The 7,570-nt window shown below is 34.8% G+C and overlaps 1 non-coding gene across 1 annotated transcript; it reads left to right on the top strand.

Moving 5' to 3' along the window:
- Positions 1 to 7,068: 7,068 nt before the first annotated feature.
- Positions 7,069 to 7,170, top strand: LOC111761903 (U6 spliceosomal RNA). Its single transcript, XR_002795138.1, has one exon. It is a non-coding gene; the product is annotated as a U6 spliceosomal RNA (small nuclear RNA).
- Positions 7,171 to 7,570: the final 400 nt, after the last annotated feature.

Below are 7,570 nucleotides of genomic sequence, written 5' to 3'. Positions count from 1 at the left end.
TGTAAAGCTATTAGGTGTGTTCCTTTTCTTTCTATCCTTCCACATCACCAGTTATGTGGTTAAGTAAGAATAAGACTAAGCTAAAAACTAAGAATAAATCCACTGAAAACTATTAAAAATGGCATAAGAATTCATGAAATGAAAAATGAAGACCCAATCCTACAGAATTTAGCAACTGAGAAGAAAGATCCAAAAGGGGCTTTCACATTTATTTTTTCCTTCTTTTTATTAAAGAATGAATAGGCAGGCATTTTACCTCACAGAAATAAAAAGAATTACAGGAGGATGCTATGAACAACTATAATCCAATAAATTAGATAACTTCATGAAATGGACAAATTCTTAGAAATACACAAACTATCTACCCTGACTCAAGAACGAAGAGATGATTGCCACCTACTAACAGCAAAGAAATTGAATTTGAAATTTAAAAACTCCCTAAAAAAGGAAAAGATGGCATCAGAGATGAATGTTTTTTCAAACATTCCAAGAAGAATTAACATCTCCAGGTTGCTGGACTCAACTGTTTCTTACTCAAGGAGTAAGAAGAAGAAAAAAAAAGCCGTCCCATACTGCTTTTACCTGAGGGTAGATTCTGAGTGGAAGGGGAGGAAAGCTGGAAAGGTGTTTACTGGGTCAGACTTTTTCAGCTGGAAGGAGATCAGGAACCCACAAAGGTTCCACAGAGAGCTCCACACTTTCACAAGTACTTGTAAGTATTCGCAACTAGGAGGAGTACAGCAGTCTGAGGTAGGAAGACTGCATAATTAACTAAAAACTATTTTATATTATTTAACTTTTACTAAGTGCATGTTTTATTTCACACTTAATAGTATAATTTTAATGTGGAAAATTGTGATGACTGCTTTTAAATTATCCTAAATTTCCAAAGTATACTTTATCCACATACAGTTGAAATTTTTAACAATTTTCTTGAGATATATTCATATACTATACAAGCCATCCAAAATGTACCTTCAATGGGTTTTGGTGTAACCATAGAGCTATTCATCACCACAATCAATATCAGAGCATTTCCATTACTCCAAAAAAGAAAAATCTCCTATCCGTCTCAACCCATCTATTCATCTCCTGCCATACATATCTGCTAATCTATTTTTTTCAACAATTGTGAAAAAAGAGATATAACTATCCTATGTAACAAAAACCAGATACAAATTACTGCATATTGTTTGACTCTGTTTATATAAATTGCAAATATAAATAAATTTATAGAGATGGAATTAGATTAGCATATATAGTTGAATTTTCCTTGTCCAAATTTGTGGTTGTATTGTTCTTTCCATTCAAAAGTGGCTAGAGAAAAGCACTTTTACATATGCATAATGCTTTTAATCCTAACAACTATGAGAGCTAGGATGCTGTCATTATCTCATTTGTAAATGAGGCCCAGAGAAGTCCAGGGATTTATCTAAGGTTTAATTGCCAAAAGACACTAGCAATGAGATAAGTGCCATGGTCAGTGTTTCTTTCATTAGAACTCACCTGGGGAATATTTTTTTAAAGCCTCATGTCCAACTCCCATCCCCCAGAGATTCTAATTTAATTAGCCAGGTATGGATGTCTGTGACAGGTGAACACTCCCAGAACATTTTGGGAACTGGATGAAAATAATGGATCCTCTTCCTAGAAAAAGGCACAGCACATATGCACACAGAGAACTGTAACACAATTTCAGGCCAAAATACAACAAGACCCATAAATGGGCCCAAGGTCTAACAACCCAAAGTCAAGATTTCTTTGGTGGATTGTTAATTAACTCATGTGGTAGGCAAGATTCTAAGATGATACCCATTGACCCTTGCCCTTGTACAACCCTTTTCCTTCTGAGTATGTTCTGTCTCTCCCCTGGAACTATGATACCTTACCTGGCAAGAGAGAACTTATCTTGGGAAGGCCTGGCCTAATCATATGAACCCTATACACCTCTGTTTGGAGGTCAAGACCAAGGAAGTCAGATATGCGAAGTATGAGGGATTCAATGTGCAGGAAATTCTCCTGTTGCCTTTGAAGATGGATGGGGCCAGAACCTAAGAACAGCCTTTAGGAGGTGAAAGCATGTTTTAATTGTCTAAAGTGGCTGTGAGCTAAATACCAGAAATGGGTTGGCTTTTACAAAACAAATATATTCGGGTAAAAGATTACAGTTCTAAAACCATGAAAATGTCCAAATCAAGGTATCAGCAGAGATGCTGCCTCATCAAGTTTAGCTGCAGGTGATTCTAGACTCCTGGCAAAGCAGTGTGGAGGCCAATCTCTGCCCAAGTCCCTGCCATCCCCTGCAGGCTCACTTTCTCCACAAACTCAGAGACTTGGCTCATCTCTCCCTTCTCTTCACTTCCTGCAGCTCCACTGATTTCAGCCTCTGGCCTCTCTCTACCATCTTGGAGTTTGTCTGTCTGTCTCCATCTGTAGGTGATCTCAGAGTCCTTTCTGAAAGCAGGGTAAAAATTGAAATGGCTATCTTTTCTCTGTGTCTCCAATATAGAAGAGGATTAATGCCAACCCTGAGTACTGCAACCTAATCAAAGGCCCTTAATTAAAAATGATCTAACCAAAATGCCCCTTAACTGAATATAACTAAAAATTTCCACATACAATAAGCTTCCATGCACAGGAATGGGTTAGCTTAAAACTGTGATTTTCTGGGGTCCATAAAAAATAAGTAGGGCAGAGCAACACTCAACTAACAGCCAGTAAGAATGTATGGACCTCAGTCCTACAATCACAAGGGAATGATTGTGCCAGCCATCAGGGAACTAGGAGGAGAACTGTGGGTCCCAGATGAGAACAGAGCAGCACCTTGATATAAGCTTTTTGATAAAGAAGCAGAGAATTCACCCAAAGTATGCTGAACTTCTGACATACAGAAACTATGAGTTAATAAATGGGTGTTGCATTAAATCACTAAAAAATATAAAATTACTGGAGAGAGATTTCCAGTTTCAGTTTTAACTTTTAAAGTGCTTAGAAGTTAACACTCCAGTCCTCACAAAGAGAAAAGAGTTTAACAAAAGGAAACTGAGCGACTTTCTTAGATTCAAAATAGAATTAACATCACAGGAAAATTGCCACCCCTGTACACTGGAAAGAGAAGTAGATACAGAGATTCCCAGCCCACATCAGCTCATGGGGAGCAGAATTCACTGGAGTCGGTAACTGGTAAGAACGCTGAAATGGTACTTATCAAATTGCTGGAGGTTACCAGTGGTCTAGCTTGAGAATTATAAACTCTTGAAGGCCATGTCTTAAGAGTGTCCCCATACTTTCATTGACTTTACCTCCAAGAGCCCCTTCAGGAGTTCAAGGTGAAGAAAGTAAAATAATAAAATAAAATCCCATGTGCTTCTTGCAGGGGATAGGAGAAGTAACCATTTTAAAATATACCCAGGATAAAATTAACCATTGAAATCTATCTTGAGGGTTTTCCAAAACAGAGCTCTATCCTTAAGAGAAACTACATCACCAGAACCTTATTTAACTTGGGAGAGGGGCAGTTATACAACTCCAGCCCTTATCTCATATAAGGTGAGGAAAAAAAGACCAAGGCCAGGGCAACTAAAAAACCTGAAATTTAATCATAATATTATAGAGATCTTCCCCTACCTTAACTTTTAGCACCATATCAATAGGACTCCAGTATAATAACAGTGGATTACAACAGGAGGAGCTGCAAAACACTGACTTTATTTAAGAAAGTGTTTCTATAGAAATGAAAGGCAATAGGGGAAAACAAAAACAAAAACAAGAATGCTAGAGGAAACTAAATTCCTTGACATGGAAAATGTTAAATAGAGCCCAACCCCTAGACTTGCTAACATAAAACCTCACACTAAAAGCCTGATTACCTAAGTTCCTATTACTAGATACATCATGTCTGACATTCCACAACAAATCACAAGGCATGTTATAGTCTGAAGAGAGAAAACAAGCATCAGGTTGACATTCTTATATGGCACAGATTTTGGAATTATCAGATAAGAAATTTAAATTAAATATAATTAATATTTTAAGAAATCTAACAGAAAAAACAGAAAATGTGCCAGACAAATGGGTAATGTAAACAGAGGGAAAGAGAACTCTAAAAAACAATTAAAAGGAAATGCTAGAAATCAAAAACACTGTAACAGAAATGAAGAATACCTTTGGTGGGATCATTGGTAGACTGGACATGGTAGATGGAAGGATCAGTGAGCTTGAAGGTCTGTCTGTAGAAACATCCCAAACTGAAATCTAAGAAGACAAAATAAGATTTAAAAATAGGAAGAGAATACCCATGAACTATGGGGCAATTAAATATTTAGCATATGCGTAATTAGAATACCAGAAAGAGAAAGTAATGAGAAAGGAATAGACTGTATAGTTGACATAACAAGAACTGAAAAGTTTCCAAAATTAATAATAAACACCAAACTGTAGATCCAGGAAGGGCAGAGAACACATGCATGAAAAATACCAAAAAGCTATTCCTACACACATCATATTTAAACTGCAGAAAAATAATGACAGAAATAAAGTCATGAAAGAAACCGGATGGTGAAAGAAAATCTTAACCTATCGAGGAAAGAGGATAAGAATTATATTGGACTTATCGAACATCAAGCAACCAAGAATGGAGTGGTATTAAATATTTAAAGTGTTGAAATATAAATAAAGAAACAAACCTCACCATCCTAGAATTCTGTGCCTTGCAAAATTATTGTTCAGAAGTGAAGGAGGGGAAAAAAAAAAAAGAAAAAGTGAAGGCCAAACACTTTCTCAGACAAACAGACACTGAGGCAATGTGTCACCAGTAGACTTATCTTGAAAAAAAAGTTAAAGAAATTCTTCAGAGAAAAAGAAAATAATTAAGACAGAAAGGAATTTGAATCCACATAAAGGAAAAGCATCAAAAACTGAAAAATGAACGTAAAATCTTTAAACTTTTCTTATTTTTAATTGATTGATTTGATAACTGCCCAAAATAATAACAACAATGACTACAGCTCATGGATAAGTGAATGAATGTTATTGGGTCAGAAGAGAGGGATGGAGAACACTTATAACAAAACTGTACTGTGATGCAATAGGTTGTTATTAGAAAGTGGAATTCAAATAGCTGTAATGTATATTGCAAAATCTAGGCCAGTCACTATTTTTACTTTTAAATATATAAATATGCTGAGAGGTGATAAAAAGGAATGACATAAAATGCTCAATTAAAACTAGAGAAGACAGAAAACAGAGGAAACAAAAATAAAGAAAAAGTGCAATAAAAAGTTTCAAACATGTTAATATTAATGAAAATATATTAATTATTTTGAGTATGAATGATGAGACAAAAATTAAAAGACAGAGACTGATAGAGTAGATAACAAAAAGACCCAGCTATTTACTGTCTACAAGAAACCCATTTTAAATATAAAGATGCAGATAGGTTAAAAGTAAAGGAATGAGAAAGATAAAATATGACAAAACTAAAGAGAAGAAATCTTGATTAGCTATATTAATTTCAACCAAAACAGATTTCAGAGCAAGGAACATTAGGGATAAAGAGAGGCATTATATAATAATATGGAATCAATTACCTAAGAAGACATACCAATCCTTAGTATTGAAACACCTAACAAGCAAGCACTAAAATACATACGACAAAAAAATGCTAGAATATCAAGGAGAAATAGACAAATCCATTTCAATAGTTGAAGACTTCGAAATCTCTCAATCCATATCTGATAGTTCAAGCAGGCAGAAAATCAATGAGGAAGTTCGGCTGAACAGAACAGCACCATCAGTCAATTGGAATTAGTTGACATTTATAGAATACCTCATTAAACAACAGAAGACTATACATTCATTTCAAGCTCACATGGAACATTTACCAGGATAGACCACATTCTGAGCCATAAACACATCTTAACCAATTTGAAAGAACAAAAATCAAACAAACTGTGCTGTCAGACTAAAATGGAACTAAGCTAAAAATCAATAATAGAAAGAAAACTGGAAAATCCCTAAATACTTAGAAATTAAACAACATACTTCTACAGAACACAAGTCAAATAAGTCTCAGAAGAAACATTTAAAAACATTTAAAAATATTTTTAACTAAATGACAATATAGCTTATTGAAATTTTTGTGATGCAATGAAAACAGACTTAAAGGAAAGTTTATAATATTGAATGCATACTGTAACAAAGAAGAAAGATCTAAAATAAATAAAGTTTTCACCTTAGAAAACAAGATAAAAAGGAGCACCATAATTGTAAAGCAAGCAGAAGAAAAGAAATAATAAAAATTAGTGAAGAAATAAATGAAGTTGAAAACACGAAGTCAAAGAGAAAGGCAATGAAACCAAAAACTGGTTCTTTTAAAAAGATCAGTAAAATTGATAAACCTCTAACCAGGCTAAACAATAAAAAAGAGAAAAGATATAAATAACTAATATCAGAAATTAAAGAAGGGCCACCACTTCCGATCCCATAGGAAACACTATCCCCACAAATTTGATAACTTAGATACAATTGACGTATTCCTTCACGGACATAAATTACCAAAGTCACAAAAGAACTACATAAAATGATTTGTCAGATATCAATTAAAGAAATTGAACTGATAATAACCTTCTGAAAAGAACAAACATACAAAAAAAAAAAAAGCTATATCAATTCTCTACAATCTCTTCCTGATTATAAAAGTAGAGAGAACATGTCCGGGCTCATTCTCTGAAGTACTCTAATACTAAAAACAGAGAAAGACATTAAAATGGAAGCAAGAGAGGGGATGTGGCTTATGTGGTTGAGACTGCTTCCGACATGGGAAGTCCTGGGTTTGGTTCCAGGTGCTTCCTAAAACCAAAAAAAACAAGCAAACAACAAACAAATGCTAACTCAGGGGAACCAGTGCGGCTCCGTGGTTGAGTGCCAGTTTTCCACATACAAGGTCCTGGGTTTAATCCCCAGCCCTGTACCCCCTCACACACACAAAAAAAAAGAAAGAGAAAAGGATGGAACACTAGAGAACAATATATCTCATGAACATAGAAACAAAAATCCCCCACAAATTGCTTGCTTCAGCAGCACATATAATAAATTGGAACGCTACAGAGAAGTTTAGCATGGCCCCTGCACAAGGATGATTCACAAATTCGTGAAGCGTTCCATATTTTTGGAGTGACCTTGGTTAATTCTCGTAGCACCAGGCCCTATTATCCCCAGATAGCCCCCAGTGTTGGCTTTATATGTGAATTAAACTATATTAAATTTTGATTTAAGTAAAAATGTAGTTCTGAAATAAAATCTCATTTAAGTGAAAAAAAAATTCCCCACAAAATATTATCAAATAGAATCCAGCAATGTATTAAAAAATTATATACCACACACAGTGGATTTTACTCCAGATATACAAGACTTGTTTAATATTCAAAAATCTCATAAACAAGCTAAAGAAGGAAAAGCACCTGATTATATGAATAGGTGCAAAAAGGCATTTGACAATATCTGACACCCATCCATGATAAAAACTCTAAGTAAACTAGGAATAAAGGGTACTTTCCTCAATTCCACAAAG

This window comes from Dasypus novemcinctus, chromosome 3, assembly GCF_030445035.2.
Source record: "Dasypus novemcinctus isolate mDasNov1 chromosome 3, mDasNov1.1.hap2, whole genome shotgun sequence".
Lineage (NCBI taxonomy): Eukaryota > Metazoa > Chordata > Mammalia > Cingulata > Dasypodidae > Dasypus > Dasypus novemcinctus.
The sequence above is the reverse complement of the archived record's forward strand: the minus strand, read 5'-3'. Positions and strand labels throughout refer to the sequence as shown.